This window comes from Rhyacophila brunnea, unplaced genomic scaffold (genome assembly GCF_057557595.1).
Source record: "Rhyacophila brunnea isolate RB1 unplaced genomic scaffold, BYU_Rbru_1.0 scaffold_17, whole genome shotgun sequence".
Lineage (NCBI taxonomy): Eukaryota > Metazoa > Arthropoda > Insecta > Trichoptera > Rhyacophilidae > Rhyacophila > Rhyacophila brunnea.
In genome coordinates this window covers 26834041-26855218 of record NW_028232827.1, presented here as the reverse complement: position 1 = coordinate 26855218, position 21178 = coordinate 26834041, and the positions used below count along the sequence as shown (strand labels likewise).

Here is a 21178-nt window from a genome sequence, read left to right as displayed (position 1 = left end):
ATAATTAATAAATATATGGTCCAAAAAACCAAAGATAAAACAATACGGATATACAAAACTGTGTGAAGAGATCTTCACGTCCGCAATAAGACGCTGCAGTTTTTTTTTAAATGCAACGAAATTGACGATGGGGCCATCAGCTGATTGGACCAACCTGAGCATCTCTTCCTTTTCGGAGCACATTTCGGACTTTCCCAGAGGATGTGGTTTGCATCATTGGACGCGGTAAGCCAAACCACCAGTTCTTCACGACTGGCTTATGCGTACAATAATCTTATATTTACTGCCGAATTTTATTGTATATTTAAAGCAGTACAAATAAATGGCCAAAATCTCAACTGGAAAATCAAATAATAACGTTTATTTAATCTGGAGCGCTATGTTCAATTTACGCCACATAAATTCTCGAACGTTCGAGAGTGATTTTCTATAAAAGAATGAGCAAAATTTAATGAGGCAGTGAATGTCTTCGTTAAAAGTTTTAATTTATTACACATCTTTGCCAGAATAACGAGAAACATAATTATTATTTAACTGTCATGAAATTCGAAATGAAAATACTATACTAATTTATTGTATTAAATTAAACTTCGATATAAAAAACAATAATATTTTTATTCAACAGAATTGTATTGTTTGGTATTTTGCAAGTCGCAAAAACTACGGTGGGTAGGTCTGCTGCAGATCATATCAGAATAATGCCAGATAACAGGATACCAAAGAAACACACATACCCATATGTAAGTTAGCTAATTATAAATTGTGGATATAATATACATATTAAGATAGAGTTATACTCAGCGTTGCCAATTTATCGTTTTTCTAGCCAGATCTAGGCAACCATCTGGTTTGTGGCGTTTTTATTAGCATTTTTTGATGCCTCCAACAGCTTTAAATGTGTTGAAAAACTCTAGATATTTAGTTTATGTATTTTCATGCGCATCAAATTTCTGCCTACCAAATACTTAATGCATGTAGGTCAGTACCTATTTAAGTGAGAAATAAAACACGATGAAATAATTTCATGCATTATTTAATGTTTTTATAAACGTATTATTCCGAATATCCATTTCCCCGTATGTAAAATAATAATTTAACAATTATTCTTCTAAAAGGTATGTTCTTTAATTTTCTATGTCTGTCCGACAGCAAAGAAACTCTCGTCTTCAAACATGAAACGAAATTTTAAGGCTGTTGACACTATATAGGTATTCGTTGTCAATTTTAAAATATATTTCTGTTAAAATGTGTGGTTTTTACAAATATGACGTTTTGATATTTTTTCGATTTTTGCACTTTTTTTTTCGATACGCGAAAGCGAAGGTATCAACTTCGTTCTTGATAAAATAAGTAAATTTACTTGCATTTTTACAAAATATAGTGTTTTTTTCTTTCCAAATAGCTTGCTTGACAGTTGGCAACACTGGTCATACTGGGTCCGTATTTTATTTATTAAATGGTAATACGATTCTGACGTTTATATGGCACATTTTTTATGTTTTAGATGTCACATTGAAAATAATGGAATATCAGTTGTAGGTATTCAATAATGCTTGTGTTTTATATTGTTCATAAACAACATATAAAAAAATGGTTTAAAATGGTAGACGTTAGATATCTTGGGTTTTTTTTTATTATTATGAATAACCATGTCCTTGTTTTTTCGTACAAGGTGGTTGTTAATAATTTTAAACAATCACAAACACCCAGGCTTTGAGAAAAACACATAAATATTGTATGTCCTGACCGGAATAGAACCCAGGAACTCTCGGGTGGAAGGCAAGCGCATTACGCATTGCACCACGAAAGCCGCCCTGAGATATCTTAGGTTACCACGCAAATGCAAACGTCACTAGTCGAATGCTCAGCATTTCACGGGAACGTTTTATTTCCATTATTTTTTCGATTCATTGAACAGGCCACTCACTGCCAAATAGCATAATAAGCCTAATTATTAGCAGCCGACTCTCAAATCTAAGTTCGCCTCGTCTGCCGCACAGCCATAAATCAAACCTTCTAAGAACGTCAATCCGGGTTTACATATGAAGACCGCGCACATCTACCTAACGACAGTCTCACGTTACCCTCGAAACGTATATTTATATTTGGATGCGGCAATCGGCGAGCCGGTATATGAATGACCAATGCGTAGGTGTCCATATGCGTTCTGGAATCTTCGACTCGTAGCCCAAGAAGCACGCAACTTGTCGATTGCAACAGTGGATTTTTTAAAAACTGAAAAGTCACATTCGACCATTGGCAACGTGTGTTTTGTGAATAACGGTAACGTCACATCGACGTATTCGACACGTTGCAGATCAGACGAGTTGAGATGTGAGAGCAGGGGTAATATTATTACATGCGTCAAGCTATAGAAACGTCGTGTATAGATAGTCATATCCTTTAAAAATATAACTGTCCTAAGCCATAGTAATTATCTCATTATAAAAATCAATAACAAGATTATAAGGTAAGAAGGATGGGTACCTACCTACCTTGAAAATTTTCAGATTATCCAGTGGTGAAGTGTACCGATTTATTATAATCCCTTTCATTTATAAAACAAAGCGCTCGCTCCTTCAAAGCTGGAAAAGGGTGGGTTGTTTAATTTTGGCGTGAAGAAAAATCTGTTTTAATCTCTAGACGAAATTGCCCAAGCAAATAATATTTCCTCTCGAGGCTCCCTGACAAGATGTCGCTCTGTGTATCGTTAGCTAACTCCTTCTTATTAAGTTTTACAGTAGCTATTCTGTTTGTTAACCTCAGACTTGTGAATTACCTCAGCAAAGTTGATTTACCTTATTAAGTAAAAAACGAAAAAAAGGTAAATCGCCATTTTACCAAATAGAAATGTTGTTTTGTAACTGATTACACAATTTTAAAAAACTTTGATTATTTATTTTGTTTTTTTTTATATGAAAAAAATATTGTGAAAAATTGTACGTGACCATTGAATGCAGGACAGTTAAAATATTGAAGTGCGGTCAATATTATACAGCTCCGAATGATCAGAATAAACTCTAGATTCTTTTTTATAATAAGTCATACAGGGAAGCTGATAAATATATACACTAAACACGATACAACAAAAAAATAATTTCATTTTATACCAGTAGTTCAAGGTAGGCTGTTAAGATTCGGCATAAATAGTTCAATTAAGCTCTGTTAGTCATACGTATTTGTTTTTATTAAACTGATTTTACAATTTACAGATGGTGCTAGTTAGTTTTTAAAAATCAATTAAACCCTACCTATAATAATATGACAAAATTGTACACACTTTTTCATTCATACTTGTTTGTTTTCGTTGGATTAAGAATACATATTACACATATTTTTTTTAAATTCATTACTTATACTAAACTGAAATATTAGAAAAAATAAGAAATATTATTCTATCTATAAAATATCCAAAGTTATGTATAATTTAATGGCATAATTTTAGATATTATACAAATAGACAAGTATTTTTGACTATTTTCTATTATGGCTTGGTGTTCGTAGGATTTAATTCGATTTTAAAAACTAACCAATACCATCTGTAAATAATTGTCAATGAAAACAAATATGTATGACTGTAAAAGTTTAATGTACACTATTAATAATTTTATGGTGGATCTTAACAGCCTACCTCCACCCTTCGCCACTGGTTTACACACACTTCCTTCTAAGTTACGCAAAAAAACTTAATATGTCTTTATAAAGATAATCTTAACGGGCACTACAACTCCTTGTAGGCTTTGGAAGTCGCGCATGGATGATTAATTAAACGGCCGATATGCCAAAGCATACAAGATTTACTATTCTGCGATTCAAAACAATTAGTATAGATTTCGTTGATTGAGTTTGTACCCTTCTTCCAAAATTGCAGCAAAGTAAATGGAAAACCTGATACTAACTGCATCTAACGGGTCTATCTATCAACTATGCGAAAATTTAAGATCACACCCTCAATTAGGTTATGTGCTTTTTATATATTGACTTGTCATAGCAGAAACTCTATCTCTGGCACCATTGAGATGTATTAAAAGCTCTCCTTTCTATGTCTCCTCCTCACAATACTACATTAGAAATAATCCCCTTTGTCTGCTTCCGAAAAGGTTTACTCTACACGCCACACGGTATCGAAGACACACTGAATTATGGTCGCGGGGAAAGTAAATTAATGCCGGTGGCGGGTTTTAGTTCCAGAAACGACCGTGGCGTCGTAGAAGACTTTATGTAAAAGTCGCACTATAATACTATCGTATGAATGTCAAACAATGATCATTAACGTAGTGTCGGAAGTATTTAATAATTATCGCTTTTCACGATCAAACTTGTTTTCGTTTTACCATACCTAATAAAATAAAATAGCTATCACAGAGTATAATAATCAGTAATCACTTTTATCAAAATACTTCGGGGCATACATTTAATAAAGATTGTTATATAAATTATATTAATTACCATTATTATTGTAATTAATAACCACCATGTTATCGACTATTATTATCGTGTTTACTTACCTGCTTACTTGATTACGTGATTGCGTTGAATAAAATATATGGGAAACAGCGGATGCCAAACGTGCTACTTACCTGAAACAAACAAAAACACAAATAATTAACGACAATTGATTTCACAGGCTATTAATTTACTATACTTAGTAATAACTAAACTGAATTTTTTGTCAATGATTTTGAACAAAAAAAACCTGAATCTGTATAAGTTTGTGGTGTTGAGGTGGATGATGAAGAAGTCGAAGATGTATGCAGGAGCGAGTTTTATTTGCAGCGTAATGGTTGGTAAAATAGTATGTTACAGCAGTTCATGTTACAATACTAAACTTATGATAGGTACGGATCCGAGTCCGCACCTCGGTACAATCAGATGTTGGGTGAAGCGATAAAGAGACTGCGATGGTAACAGATTGGAAGCGTATCTTCGAGTGACATTTTGATAAATCATTCTACGTAATTTATACAGTCGAAAGTAATACATAAACATTATATTCTAGTACATAATTATCTTGAACGAGTCATCGGTTTAAATTCGAGTACCTGTGAATGATATTTATTATTACAGTCATAATATAATATAAGACTATGGGAATGGATATTCGACTAATTTTCCATTGCGATAGCGTATTTCATATTGCCATCCAATCTGCTGATACAGATAAAAGTTGTTTACTGGAATATGAATCGCTGGGAATATATTATTGCGGTCGAATAATTTGATACATTAAACACAGATATTTGATCGCTAATATACTGACATCTACATAAGTATCTTAAAAAGGTAAAATTATAACTAAAATAACGCACTTAATAGCAACGGTGGAGTGGTGAGTTGAGGTGTGAACTGAGAAGCGTTAGGCCTTATCCACATGGCGCGTGTCTCGCCACGAGTGAATGTGGACACCTCAATAAGGTCACCTTTACCTCGAACGTACGCGACAGTCGTCACAGGGTGAGTTCTTGTGGACGGCGCAATGAGGTCACATGTACCTGGAATATGCGTGAGTCAAAACGCGCGATGTGGACAAAGCCTGAAGATGCATTCAAACGTTGTGGATTGTGCAGGCTTACTCGAAAGACGCGTGGTGTTCTTTTAGCATTCTGGGAAGATGAAGAGCGTAAACTGAGCTATCTGAGTCTAGTGGATAACTTATTTCAACCATATAGTGCTATCAAGGGGCACAAAATGTTAATCTTAAAATCAGCTTAATCCACAAACTTGTGATATTTGTTGGAGCTATAAGGGGGTATACTTGTTATGTTGTTGGTCAACTACCCCCGATATTATTATATTCAGATGGTTGCGCTTGGATGTGAGATGTGATATTATATGGGTCTCTAATAAGGAAACACGCGTGAGTATTTATACCAGTTTGTATTTTGTACATATCACATTTTACACTAGTGATATTACACGGCCGGATAACAAGAAAGTATATTAATTTGTGAATTAACAAGTAGGTACAGGTTTATAATAATACTTTTACATTATTTTGATAATTTAAGGAATGAATGGGCGTGTCGTAACAGCTACATTTTAGAAGCGCTCTTAGACAACTGTCGTTTCCGTCTCGTTATTGTCTATGCTCTAAAAATGACTATAGACAATAATAAGTCAGTTGTAGTAAAATCTCTACATATTCTCAAGCTAAGGACTGAAAAGGGTGGAAGGAACTGAATAAACCTGTGGGTGTCATGGTGTGATGTATGAATAAGTCGAGATTTGGTAGATGCTCCGATGGATGGAGGACCGAGTTTTATTTGCAGCGTAAACAGTCGGTACAAAAGTATGTTACAGTAGTTATGTTACAATACTTATGATACTGTTCCGATGTCCGAGTTTCGGTAGAATGAGATGTTGTGCGAAGCGATACAGAGACTGAAATACTAACATACCGTGAACTTATATTCGAGTAACATCGTCAATGAATTATGATCCGCTATTTATTGACGTACTCACAATCAAAATAATATCTTGAAAAGAATATTTAGGAAATAATTATTATAATTGAGTCAGTCTAAATGGAGTTTACGTCATTGGATATGGCTGATTAATTTGAAAAATGGATACGGCGGAAATTATAATTGCAGTAAGCTATTTACTGAGTTTGCCATAATTGGACACTACGGGAAATGGATATTAAGGAATTTATAATTGCGGTCAGTTATTTAATATCGCCGACCAATATGCTGACACGGATTGAGATGTTATTCCCATAAGTCCTTATCCACCAGCGGGTTGACTCCAGCTGATGATGGTGATGGAACTTTAGATAACTCATGTTTCCTAAATGTACCAACAGTCAGCAATTTCAAGCGCTTCCATAAAACACAGACTAACCACAATATTTCGCTTATTTTAAATTTTTACAACGTTGCTACCGAAAAACTGAATTATTTTCATTCAAGGAGAAATAAAAATATTTCTTCCCTACTTTGTGTGCTTTATTTCTTTTAATTCTCTGTTTTCCGGAAACGCTGAGGCACCATTAAGTTTTCTTGCTGAGCATTTATATTCTTTAGCATTTCTTTTCGAAAATATCTTTCCCCCTTTTGATAGCATATTTCAAGTAGATTTTTAATTCGTTTATTTAGTTCAAGTCAGTCATAATTACTTCGGTTAATTTTTAGACAAATACGGACCACAGTAAACAAACAATAATTGAGGTGCCGAGAGTTGAATAAATACAAGCACACGGTATTTAGAAGCTTTTGACTAAAGAGGCATAAGTGTCAAATAAGAATGTATGAAAAATTATAACCATTTATTTTCTAAAATTTGAGTATATTCAATGAACTTCTATGTACGAAAGAATAGCCACGTATCTAATTTAAATATTTAGTCTGATTTGTACCTCATTAAAAATTTACACACACTGATAAATATTTATCTACCATTTTTAATATTAAATCAAGAGTGGTTACGTTGATTTTATTTAAAATTTTATAATAAATACAATAAGTATGTAGGTTTCTGATTTTTTTTCAAGTTTTCAATAAAAATAATAACGATAGATTTTTAAAAAGTTAATATATAGTTTTATATAGGGTTGAATATAATTTTATTAGGGTGAAATTAAACATTTACATTCAGTAAATTTGAAAATTAATATCTTATATCTGTAATAACATCTGTAATATGAATTAAAAATACATATAACAGATGGTGTTGGTTAGTTTTTGAAAATTTGTTAAGCTCTGCCTATAACTAAAACCATAATCAAAAAAAAAAATATTCTTCTATCTATGTATATTTTAATAGCATTATTTTAGATTTTTATAGATAGAAGAATATTTTTTGACTATTATCTAACTATAGCTTAGATAAGGCAAGGTTTAATTGAATTTTAATACGAGCAGACACTATCTACAAATAATTGTTGTATTAGTTCAATGAAAACAAAAATATGTCTTACTAACAAAGTTTAGTGTGCACTATTTATGTTGGATCTTAATAGCCTTCATCCACCCTTCGCCACTGCTTTATTATACTTAAGATTTTTTTAAACTTATACTAAACTTTTATTTGAAAAGTCATGCGATATTTTTACTCAATTATTATGATAACTAAGCGGCCGTAATTTATACTGAGAACATTATTATATAGTTATACGGATGCGTAGTGGTATCATTCATTTGCCTTACATTTTCCCGACTGAATAAAAAACCGGAATAAAAGTTTCGCCGCCCCATTCCAGTGCATATTTCATTCCGGTCCGCTCGCAACAATTACGGAAGATTAGCCCGCAGTTCACGCGTCCCGCTCGCACTCGCCCTAACCCCGTTACGTCCGAGGGAAAGAGCAACCGAGACTTTACCAAATTAGCATCCACAGAGTTCTCGCAAAAGACGGGCAGAGGAAATTGTACAGTGTGTATCATGCTTTCTTTATAAGCTTTTCACATTTTTTTTCTCTGTCTTTCCAGTGAATTAATGACGTCATATTCTTTTCACGGGATAATCCGACATGCGGTTGCCCGCTGAAATTTTTCACAGATAAATTAGAGACGCAAAGCGTTGGCTAAGGTGATCCTAGCGTATTTTATTTTATGCATGTCTAGCGTTAAAAAATCGAGCAAAGAAAGAATTTTCTAGAATAAGAGATAGTGACATGTGACAACTTTTAAGTGCTACTTTTACAACACTCAACTTAGGTTAGGTAAATATTTAAAGTCATACACAGCATTGATTGACATATTTTCTTTCTCTTCTTCGTCACTACCCTCATAATTTTAATGATTATCAAGATAATTCTGCAATAACTGAATCAGCTTTATCCAAATTAATATATCTTCTAGAAACGGTTACGTAATGAAAGATGAAAGAATTGGCATTTATGAATAATAATGCGACGGTCAAAAAACCCAAGCATTGTCAATGTGATTGCAACAACACAGTAATCAGCGAGTTAATAATTATCGCACATCACCTCATCTACGGTCAGCACATTCTGTAAGTGTGACATATTTCGATGAGGGTCGACAACCCCACGCCTTGGCAGCGAAACGTCACAAAGTTGCAGCAGTGCAACAATCAGCATGTTACCCAATTTTGATTGACATCAATAATGGCTTGCCGTTGAGTAGGTACACTCTATGATCGTTCCTCGGACTGAACAGATCTCACCACATAGTACTCGCTTCCACCGAGCCTCGGACCGCTAACATCTTTTCAGCGTTATTTTTTCTTGTACCCACGTATACACTGTTTACGCAGCAATAAAATTTCGCTCCTCGATTCAATCGAGCAACCTCCAATCGGTCTCTTCAACTTCAACACCTTCACAAAAGAAATATAAAGCCTCCCAAGGGTTTTAAAATATTACCAATATTGAATGCGCTCGTTTCGTTTACGTGACAAACTTTAATGCATATTATTATGCAGATGTCACCACTGAAAATAATATTATTTAACATGAGTTTAAGTTTATCCCATAATATTTATTCACATTCATAAATTAAACCTTTTTACAGTCCCACACAGAAGGCAACCCATATCCTTTATTTTTATGTTACCTGATCTGAGTATATAAATATGTATTCCTAATAATATTTTTCATAGTATTATTATAATAACCATCATAATGATTGCAACCAGGTGGGCAAGAAATCATTTTTATTTGAACAATCAACGGTGGAACAAATCCATAAATAATGATGATTTTAATATTTATTCTTTCGTACTATCAATAAAACTATTTTATAGACGTATTGAAAATGGGAATGGGATAACTGGACGCCGCACTGTCGTAAACACGTAAACGGAACGTAGACGATGACTTTTAATCAGTTTCTATCTACTACTTAGTAGTTTTAATTCATTTTACTCTTAACATACTGTTTTTTATTGCAAATTGAGAATTACCATGCCTAACGCTTTATATAAAAATAAAAATAAAACTCTTTTTTCGTTGAAACTTAAACATATGCACAATTAAATCATTATTTACGTGTGCATATTTAAATTCTCACCAACTATTAAATCATAATATAATAATTTAAATATTAATAATAATATTAAATATTTTTTTTAAAGTACGTCTATTTATTTTCGAATTGCGTGTCGTCCAGTTGTCCCGGCGCCAAATTGTGCTAGACCCTTTAAAATGGTATGATAAAATATCTTCCGTGAATATAATAATGGGTAGGTACTGTTCGGTTATACGGAATACAGCGGAAAACGCATTTTGAAAATAGACGATAAACTGTATTATTTGTTAGTTTGGGTTAGTTTAGGTTAGGTTAGGTTAGGGTTGGTTATGTTAACCTAACAAATAATCCAGTTTATCGGCTATTTTCAAAATGCGTTTTCCGCTGTATTCCGTATAACCGAACAGTACCAAATAATGTTTTAATATTTCAAAACGTATTTCACGTAATAAAATTATCTATACAAAACACAACCCACTTATCACCTTATCAGACGCAGAAGAGGCACATGTTCCATTCTCAGATAGATGAGTGTTTTTACGCGTACACAGCAAATGCGTTTATAAATATTAAATTTAACCCTCATCCCCTTCCACACTTGAGTGATTCTCCCTTCAAAATTATATTACTCGCTCCTAACTTACAAAAGGTTAAAGTTGTTCGGCGTCTGGACTCGCGAAACTTCTCGAGTTGTCTCCTTTTGTAAATTGTTTCCATAATAAGCGATAAAGTGGAAACATTAAAATTCATTCGTAAAACGTTTTAACTAGGTTTACCTTCCGCACTTGACACTGAATAATTGCACTTTAAATACATCACACCTACAATCATGGCCCCCACAAGGGGGGGGGGGGGGTGACAGGGCTCTAGCCTGGGGGCCTGGGCTCAGGAAGGGCCCGGTGTTGCGAGTCATAACATAAATAATTTAAAATCGATTGTATGATGCAATTTTTTAGTATGCCGATACTCGACAACCCCATAATTCAAATGGATGTGCATATTAAAAATACAAAAAAACGCTAAAAATACACCTTAATTTTACCGCGTACACCATTTTGGAAAACGCTACTGCAGCGCGTCACACTGCTTTTAACCTAAGGCCTAAGCGATACGTAGGGGGGGCGCCAAATTTCTATCCCGGGGGCCCGCTTCAGGATGTGGGGGCCATGCCTACAATAATAATATATAGATACAGTAATAGAAGTGATGATTTTAAAGGTTATAATAAATACAGTTTATTAAGAATTAGCTTCAGAAATACCCAACATTCTTCATTTTCGACATTTAGACAGAATTTAAAGCCCACTAAACTGTATACTTCGATGGTAATAGGTACTAGTTATTGCTAATACTTAGAATGCAATATGGTAAACCGTTTGTAGAAAATTATGATTTTCGTATATTAAAATAAACAATATTATTTTGAAGAAATATGCAATTGAAAAAAATCTTCATTTTTTGCAAACAGGCTACCGTCCGTTTTGCATTCGAAGATAATCAATAACTAGCACTACTTCAGTCTGACGGCCTGAATATAGTCGGACACAGTCATTGAATAAAAGAAGTGGTTTATATAATAATACAATGTATTTTGTTTATTTATCCAATATTCATAGGTTATTTTATAATCCGTCTAGTTTTTTATTCTTACGATATGCTAAAACTAACTTTTCATGTAGGTACTTAACTATTTTTATATTCACTTATTTTTTATTATTAATATTATTGCATTACCTTGGCCTTCTGTTGTTTTTTTCGCGCGTTTTGTAATAAAATAATAATTATAAAAACATGAGTGATAAAATCTAAGCTGGCATTAAAAAAAACAATTCGATAAATTATTTTACTTACACAAAAATTTTAACGGCAGTCTATTTAGTCGACGAGGATGAATTTCTATGATTTTGCGACTACATACTGCATGGCTTTAAATAAATAGTAAATTTTAATTATTTATTTAATTAAAAATTACTCAATCCATCAATTATTGCGTTATGTAATTCTTGATGGAAAAATCGAAACACCCATGTTGCTAGATAGGGGTACCGCATCATTATTGGTGCACCACCCACAGGCGGCTGCAAGCTAGTAGGTATTTGAATTTGTCTCCCTGCACCGGTTGCACTTTGTTACTGTGCGCATTCTATAATATATTGTCATCTATGTCACGGGGCTGTATGCGATTACAGTATAGAGTTGCAACTTCATAACTTTGCACTCCGGCTCTAGAATGAAAATGGTGTAATTATAATCGAAAAATATATACATGTATTACTTTAAGTAAATATTATTTTATTCTATATATATTGTTTTTCAAGCGAATATTATTTTATGCAAGGTAATCAGGCAAATAGTAGGTATAGTAAAAAAGCGTATACTTTACGCCACGCGCTTTTTGCATGCTGGTAGTATTACAACGGTTTTAGTTCCAGAAATGACCGCGTTGACGTGTGTATCTCGATATAGAAGCCACAGTCTACATATTAGTATTATTTATGACAGATTCGATCGTAACAATTAAATTAAAGTAAGTTGTTATCAACAAGTTTAGTATATGTACATTCAAAAGTGATAGTATAATCATAAAATATTATTTTCTTTTTACGATAATAATCAGATTTGTATCAATACCTACTTAATGTAATATTATTTCCTAAAACACCGATTCCAAAAGAGTCAAACATTGTAGTCGAGTTTTAGATACGTCGTGAAAAATATGTTTCGTATGTGGAAAATGTAATGAAATGTATCTTTAATAAAATGGAGTATGTTTTTATGATTATTTTAATAGTAGACTATTTTCTAACTTATGGTGCCATATATTTTTATTGGATACACGGATCGCAGCAACCCTGATGGGAGACGACAAATTTAATACATTTATGTCCAGACATGAGCGTTTGGAAAATCTGTTCCTATGGGGAAAATATTTAATTAAATTGGTAAGTCAGCTGACACCACATTCAATACTTATGAAGAAGTTACTTGACACGATATGTAGAAGTATGTTTAGTTTAATGACATGTACCTATTTCCACTTCAATCAATATCAGGGTAAAATTCTATTACGTGGAATTACGCAAAATAAAACTCTCTCCTTGAATTTAATGTGGTTTCAACTGGATTTTCAGTATTTCGCAAGCCGTCAAATATTTATTTTTTACATCACGTACGAATTCCAAAATAGAAACAGGCATTCCGGCATTTAATCGCCTGTTGGGCCTTAAAAGGAAACAGGGAGAATGGATACATTTAAGTGTTTCGGAGTTTCATTCTACTCTAGCCTTTTGGGGGCCTCCATAAATTCCATTTCGGACATAATCTACTTGTTTTTATCTTATTTTCTCCCAAATTACGGCGTTTTATTCGGTGAGCCCTAAATTATTTCGCGTTCGCAGGGAGCTCAGTTAATAAACAAAGGCCAGCTGATTTTTTTTTCATTCAGGGCGACGACAAGTAGCTTCGAGTTGAAATGAAAAAGCTCTGATTAATATGTCTACGGTTTCCGCTAGCTTTTCAAAGAGCTTTATTATGCTTGTGTACATCGGTAGAAATTTTGCGCTGGAGATTGCAATTGCAAATTGTTTGAGTTTAAATTAGTTTTTTCCCTTCGCTTACATACGTATTTAAATCATTTATTAACTCAATTCCTATACAAAAGTTTTAATAATGAATGATATGAAAACTATTCGATGAATATTATTATTTTATCATACGTAACATTCATACTACTTTTTAAATTTTAAGTTAGCAACAATTTTACGATTATTCTTTTACAACTAAATGCGTTTATAATATTAAAATTAAAAGATCATTTAATTTCTTCAGATCCCTTGCCTCATTACTGAGGATGATGCTTGTTAAAATTACGGTTTACCCATGCGCACACACATGGAGGGAATTTTCGGTTCGGTCCGTACTCATTCCCAGAAACATAAAAAAATCAAAGTATTTAGGCAAATTGAATATAACTTCTTATTCTAATTTATCAGGACGTCATAAATGGGGACCGCGACTCGAATTTGGCTGTCAACTGTCGAACAGCTCTCTCAACGGGTTGGCCTGACCTTTTTCGGCATTCTACTGTGGCCAGTGGAAAATCCGTGGCACTCATAAGTTGGTGTACCTATCTGGATATTTGATGTTTATTTGCTTTAATATTTTGATGTGGCATGTCTAAAAGACAAGACGGATACTGACAATACTAATCATAATGACCGTTAAGTCACTACTAGTAGATGCGACTCGTCACAATAACTCAGAGGTGAACACCCTTAGTTATACCTGCAGGCCAGTAGTTTATCGCTAGACTCAAAGTACGGAGTGCCTGGGTATAGAAAATCTACCTGGAAAATTAATAATCCTCGATAAAATCACCTTTTATTTTGAAAAAAATTTTGAACAATTAATAAATTAAGCTATCCATACCGCTGAAAACATTATCTGATTTGTAATTAACCCTCAATTCCACGGTGTTGCCTTTTAGCAACAAACTGTATAAATGTTTATTTTTTTGTGCGTGAATGAAATTTTATTTAAAAGCATGCATTTTTTTGCAATGGATAAAGTGTGCTGATAAAATGGTTTTTATTTACAGGTGCCATTGTTTATTTATAATAATATAAACGATTAGAGAAGTGATAATATTGTGCATTTTGTTTGACACTTTATTTATTTAGGTTGAGATTATAGAGGAAAATGCCAATGAATCTTTGAAATAGTATGGTACTAAGGTAGTGTTGAAGATTCTATAGACTGCAAAAGGATGAATGACTCCGTAAAAAGGTAATGAATGGACAGTTTTGCAGTTTTTTAACCAAGCTAAAGGAGACTGACAATTAATTCGGAAACATTTAGGATTAGAAAATTTTGAGGGTCTAAACCTAAACTAAATGGAAGACGTAGATCCTCTACTTCTACTAGATAGTACGGCCGTGGGAAGGAGGCTGCGTGTATTTCGATGCCTTGTTGATAAAAATTGTTGGAGGAATATTGTATCAAGTGATAAAAATACAATAATAAACCTATAAATACAAAAAACGGAAGCCAACGGCACGCGGTGTTCCCAAGCGGTCACCCATCCAAGTACTATCCGCGCCCAATGTTGCTTAACTTCGGTGATCGGACGAGAACCGGTGCTTTCAACATGGTATGGTCGTTGGCGAACGTTGATTGATATTTTGATAATATTTAGCAAATTTTATTTCGAAGACAACATTTTCCGCAATAATGCCTAAAATATTTTATATAATAATATAAGTATTATCTCTGGAATTTGTTTATTAACAACATTGGTATTAATTTTAGTTTAAACCTAATATCTATTATACATAATTAACATCTGCTAATTGCTCTCCATAACGTACTTACTTACATAATAATCTATCTTATTATTAGCAATTTAGTTGACATTTATTTTTTACGATAAAAAATGACAGTGTCTCGTATGTCGTTGGCAGTTGTAATATTCCATATAGTGCAGGATCCCATAGACTTTTCGTATACATAACATTCTGACGATTGGAATAGGTTCTAGTGGTCACAAAGATATATAATGTCGATATTGCCAGGCGATATTAGTGGTCAAATTTTTTTTTATTGAGCTTTTAATTCTTTTTCTTATAACCCACTAAAAATTGTTCTGAGTTCTTCAATAAAACCAAGACCGAATCAGGGATTGATTGAAAATGCAATAATTGTACCACGCCATCGGCATGGTCTAGAACGTTTCGTCCCATTTAAAAAAATAAAAATAGCGGGTAGTGCAATGTGTTCAAAATTATCGATTCTTAGGATCCTCCTTGGCTTAAATTATTTTATTTAGTAGCATTTTTGTATAGAATCACCCAGATTGGTTTCTGTACTATATCTATGCATATGACATTAGTTTTAGTATTATGGTTAATCCAGAAACAGTGTAGGTTGCACATATAGGTAGGTGAATAAATGAAATAACGATAACCACTAACCACACTAAGTACACATTTATTTAAAAAAAAAAAAAAGAAACAAGTCAAGTGTTCAAGCTGCTTTAAGTATCATGATCACAGTTTTTACAAACACTACTTACACATTTGCACAATGATATACATGTCAAAGCCGATTTCTTATAACTACATGATAATGTACGGCAGTTGCACATTTGCATGGTTTAACTAAATAATTTGGTAGAGGTTCATTCGTCATTTGTCTTGGGTACAAATTATTTTCTCATTACTCATAGCAAAGTTGTTAGCGATTAGGAATGCAGAAATTAGGTATATAATTTTATTTATTATGGCGTATTGAAAATCTGTGCTATTAAAAATTTATCAACATAATAGAGATAGGACAATTTCAATATTAAATTTATATTTTTCCTGAAAGGTCATGGTTATATTTATCGTTGTTCTGTTTTATTACTGTTCTGTTTTGTGACTGTTCTCTTTTGTCATGGAAGCCACTGATATACCTATTTCAAAAAAATACGTCGTGTTATATATAGAACTTTTAACAGTAAATTTAAGAAAAAAATACAATAATTACCTACTCGTACATAGTGTAACGTAGTACTAGTACGATATCAATTATTTCCGTGGATGTGGAGCATATACAGCATCTATGGACGCACGCCACTGATAATAATAAGTATTTTTTTTAAATAGGTAAATCAGAAATGTAGCAGGTGATGTTTATTGAATCTAAAGGTACGTGGAATATTTAGGATACAAAGTGATTTTTTTTATTAATTATGTCCTTTCTCAAACTTTTCACGGCCATATGCGGGATACGACCCGTTGATAATTCATGGAAGACTGTCAAAAATAAACTAAACGACAAATAAAAAAAGGCATTCCCTTCACATTGGCATGTGATCGGGTCTATTTTTCACGCATATCGACGGTGAAAATGATGAAAGAACTGAGAAAAATGGCCGCTTCCTTTACGGTAATGGGGTTTCACGATTGCCAAATCATGTCCGATAAATTCATAGCCTGGGACAAATTAGGGGTCGTAAGGGTCGGCCGACCCCTCACAGAGAAGTGAAATGATGGATAACCACCGGCCCAGGGGTCCGAGGAGTCTCTCCAGTCGATTTGCGTCCGCCTTTGTTAGCTCCGCTTTCCTTCGATTGATATATTCAATCGGCCCTAGCGACTGTCAACCGATTGGGAGGGCGGAAATATCTCCCGATCCCGCCCTGCGCTTAGTCGAATATTGAAAGTAAAGAGCTACTGAAATACCTTGTTACAATCTTTCAAAATATTTTCAATATCTCCCACCATATGACTAATGCATTAAGGCTATACCTCAGTTGAGGCATTGTCTAAAAAGATCGTGGCTCGGCGATGCGCGGATTGGGGATCGCGGGTGCAAATGACGCATGCCGAACGCAATATAATTTGTCATATAAATCCAACATGCGTCCATTTAATGTTCTATGAGTAACAATAATAATATATTCATTGACATGTTTTCTGCTTCAAGTAAATGGGTAACGTTTTTAGTCATCTTTACACGATTTAAGAATTAATACCCCCGTCGCCATCACGATACAAATTGACGTATTCACACCTCGACGTTCGTTCTCCGAATGCCAGCGAGTCCAAAATTTCGTCGCGCCTATAGTTGAAAATTATTTGCCGTTTCACTAATGTATCGTCTTAATGCTTCCAATAGTGATAAAATATAAAAAAATGGTACTGTTCGGTTAAAGCAGATACAGCGGAAAACGCATTTTGAAAATAGCCGATAAACTGGATTATTTGTTAGTTAACCTAACCAAACCTAACCTAACCGAACCTAAACTAACCCAAACTAACAAATAATCCAGTTTATCGGCTATTTTCAAATGCGTTTTCCGCTGTATCCGCTTTAACCGAACAGTACCTAAAAAATATAATATTAAACTATAATCCTCAAAACGGTAAAAGTAGGTGTGCGATGAAATGAATCTTCAATAATTTCATTTAGTCAATAATGTCACTGGTAGTGAAGGATGTCTTTTGAAATTAGGTAGGCAATGGTGGGTAATTTGTTACTTACTACACTTTTTAATATTGCCACTACGTGTTCATCTCTCCAATGGGTACCTTAACGTAAAGTCATGTAAATTCAGTCAAAACACATTTGAGTGCATGGCGACCTTAGTTTTGGATAACTGCTCCTGAGACTTTCCCAGTTATAAAAAAATGATGCTTCACACCAAACGTAGGGTCCCGTGGTACGCCCGATTAAGACCGGGTGTGGTTTGGTGGGGCCATTAACTTCAATAATCCCGCCATGCGCTTAGTCGAATATTGAAAGTAAAGAGCTCCTGAAATACCTTGTTACAATCTTTCAAAATATTTACTATATCCCCCATCATATGACTAATGCATTAATGCTTCCAACAGTGATAACATACAGAAAAGCTATTTAATTAACACAATTTTTAAAAGGGTTTAGGTAGGTGTGTAATTGAATAATGTATCTTCAATAATTTCATTCGGTCTATAACAGTGGTTCTCATGTGCGGCCACCACCACCGGAAAAGTCTCGTTTCAGAAGTTGAAAATGACAATTTTTCTGTTTTATCTTCTTTTAGCGATTCTTAAAGCTTAAAATAATCGTGTTTTCAATCTCTAAATTTGGAACTTGATAAAAGCTTCAAAGAATTGATTTTTTTTTAAACTCTTTCTTTCGTAACATCGCCTTTTCTGATGATGACAAATGAAAATTTCATAGGACTGCAGACGAGATTAACATCATTTTCAGTATTAAATTTAATTACTGGGCTAACTTTAAATATGCAAGTACTTAAAAACCATTTTAATAATACCACGGTTACAAAATTTTGGTCGAAGTTATACGTTGACCAACAATCAAGTCAATTCAAAGAATTGACAACAATTGCTTTATTAATATTGTCGATTTTTCCTACTACTGAATACTGTGAACGATCATTCAGTGTAGTGCACTTCATAAAAAACAAATATCAAAGCCAGTTGACAGAATGATGTAAACTTAGAAGCAGCCATGCGGCTCGCATTGGAAAAAATGTGTATTGAGGAATTTCCATACGCATTATTTTTAAATAAATAGGTATGTACTAAAATTTGCAAATGTCTTTTATTGAATGGACATGGCTATACATAAATTGATCCGTTTTTTTTAGTAAATAAAATTTAGCTTTAATTGTTTGAATCACAACAAAAGTGAAGTTTGGTGCGGCCACTAGACGTTTCCATAGAACTGTCAAATTTCATTTATTGTGCGGCCACAGCTAAATTTTACATAAGAACCACTGGTCTATAATGTCACTAGTAGTGAAGAGTACCTATCTTTGGGATTTATGTAGGCAATGGGGCCACAGTGCATATGTAGTAGTCAGTAATACTTATAGGATTAATAATATTATTTTACTATTAACGATGTCCAATCATAAGAAAATCATAATATGGACCTCCGAGCAGTGCAGGTTGTATTAAAAGATTGATGTTTTTAAGAAAAATGAATGACAGCCACATCTTGCTCAACTTATTGAAAAAGAACATATAGTATAATATTTTATTAATTAATATAATAATAATATAATATTAATTAGGTAGGGTGCTGGTGGCTAAATTGGTAAAGTATATTGGCCGAAACACGATGAATGCAGGTTTGAGTACTGTCCAACGCCATGTTTTTCTTAAAGATTTTTCGTAATAAATATGTTTCTGTGGTTTTCCTCTACACTTTCCTAAACTATTACATGATTAAACGTATCGCCGTTTGCCATTCCATTCTACAATTTGAGTGCTATAAAATAGCACGTTCATCTTCTTCTTTATGGCTTGCCCTCCTCCCGCAGCAGGCTGTTTCCAGCCAGATTCATCTAAAGCCGCTTTCTTCCATTTAAAGACGATCGTGGTTTAAAAATCTAACTCGACTCCATCAGGTCGGCCAGGTTTTTGTTTGCCTTCCAGCTGATGTCAGTTGCTTTTATTATGACTCATCGATCATATTATGTACATTCGTTGAACTTCCGTTTCGAATAAGCTTAGGTTTTTTTTACGTATTTCAAAACAACTATATTTTAATTATTATTGGGCATCATTGATTCCTAAATAAAACTTCGTCGTGCTATTATAAGTAAATATATCATAAATTCAAGATAAACATTTGATTTTTTTAATAGTACAAAAAAAGTTCAACGGGGCGCGATAATATCACACTGGGGAGCCATTCAATGAAATGCTTAGTTCAAAAATCGAGTATGTTTGGAAACCTTTTTTAATTCTGCCACCGGATCGTGAACGATTGATCATATTTTTACAAAAAAGGTCGATACGTTTTGTTTTAACTGTATATTCCCTCGTTCGCGTACCGATGGCAGTAAATAATGCATTATTATTTTGTTTATTTCACGAACAAAAAAACAATAGAAACGTAAAGGGTGATTGCAATGCGATATTTTTAAGGATCTACTAGGATGCAGGAGCATCAATCATTAATTAGATCAATTAATAGGGTAGTGAACAAATACATATAAAGCTAAATAATATATGAAAGTAAAACACACAAAAACTGCGAAGATATCAGTGCCGTTCGTGTTGAAAACACATCTGTAAAAAACTTCTCGATATTATCGTCCATACCTCTTTTAAATGCACAAGTTGTTCAACAAATTTTTAGTTTCACTCAAATTAACAGAACATTATTAAATTAAGGCATATAATATATTATTTTAATAAACTTTGAATCATGGATTTGTTATGAATAGATGCCATTATTTAATAATTACTTACTTAACACTGAACGTAGCCGACTTGTATTAAAACCAAAACATTCACATGTAATGTAAATATGTATATCTATAAAACTACCTATGCCAAGACTGACTGAACCAATATTATTGTATCTAGATATATTGTAGTGAAATCATTTAGAATATTTTTAGATAAACACTACGCATAAGTCATACGTACATGAAACTATACCGTAAATCTAATGATTACGTCATTATAAGTCCTAACAGGGAAAAACCTTTTCAAAAAACGCATTTTTTGAGTTGAGTTTTCTAGAACATGGATCCAATAGGTCAAGTAAGTGGCTAACATCCATTTCTCGTAAAACAAAAATCTGAAATCTCTTTGTGAGGCGGACCGAATCTACATAGAATTTCAGAAATAATTAAAAACGATCGATGCTTATCTCTCAGGTCCAAGAATATATATTGTATAAATAATTATTAATTAAATAATTATCATATTGTTTTTCAATTTGTGCATGAGTCAGAGTATG

At 33.4% G+C, this 21178-nt stretch overlaps 1 protein-coding gene and 1 non-coding gene across 2 annotated transcripts in view; both read right to left on the bottom strand.

The window, feature by feature from the left end:
* Positions 1-21178, bottom strand: part of LOC147073889 (uncharacterized) — a 670186-nt gene that overhangs the window by 599795 nt on the left and 49213 nt on the right. The window lies entirely within an intron of this gene.
* On the bottom strand, positions 14976-15094 carry LOC147073890 (5S ribosomal RNA). Its single transcript, XR_015070416.1, has one exon. It is a non-coding gene; the product is annotated as a 5S ribosomal RNA (ribosomal RNA).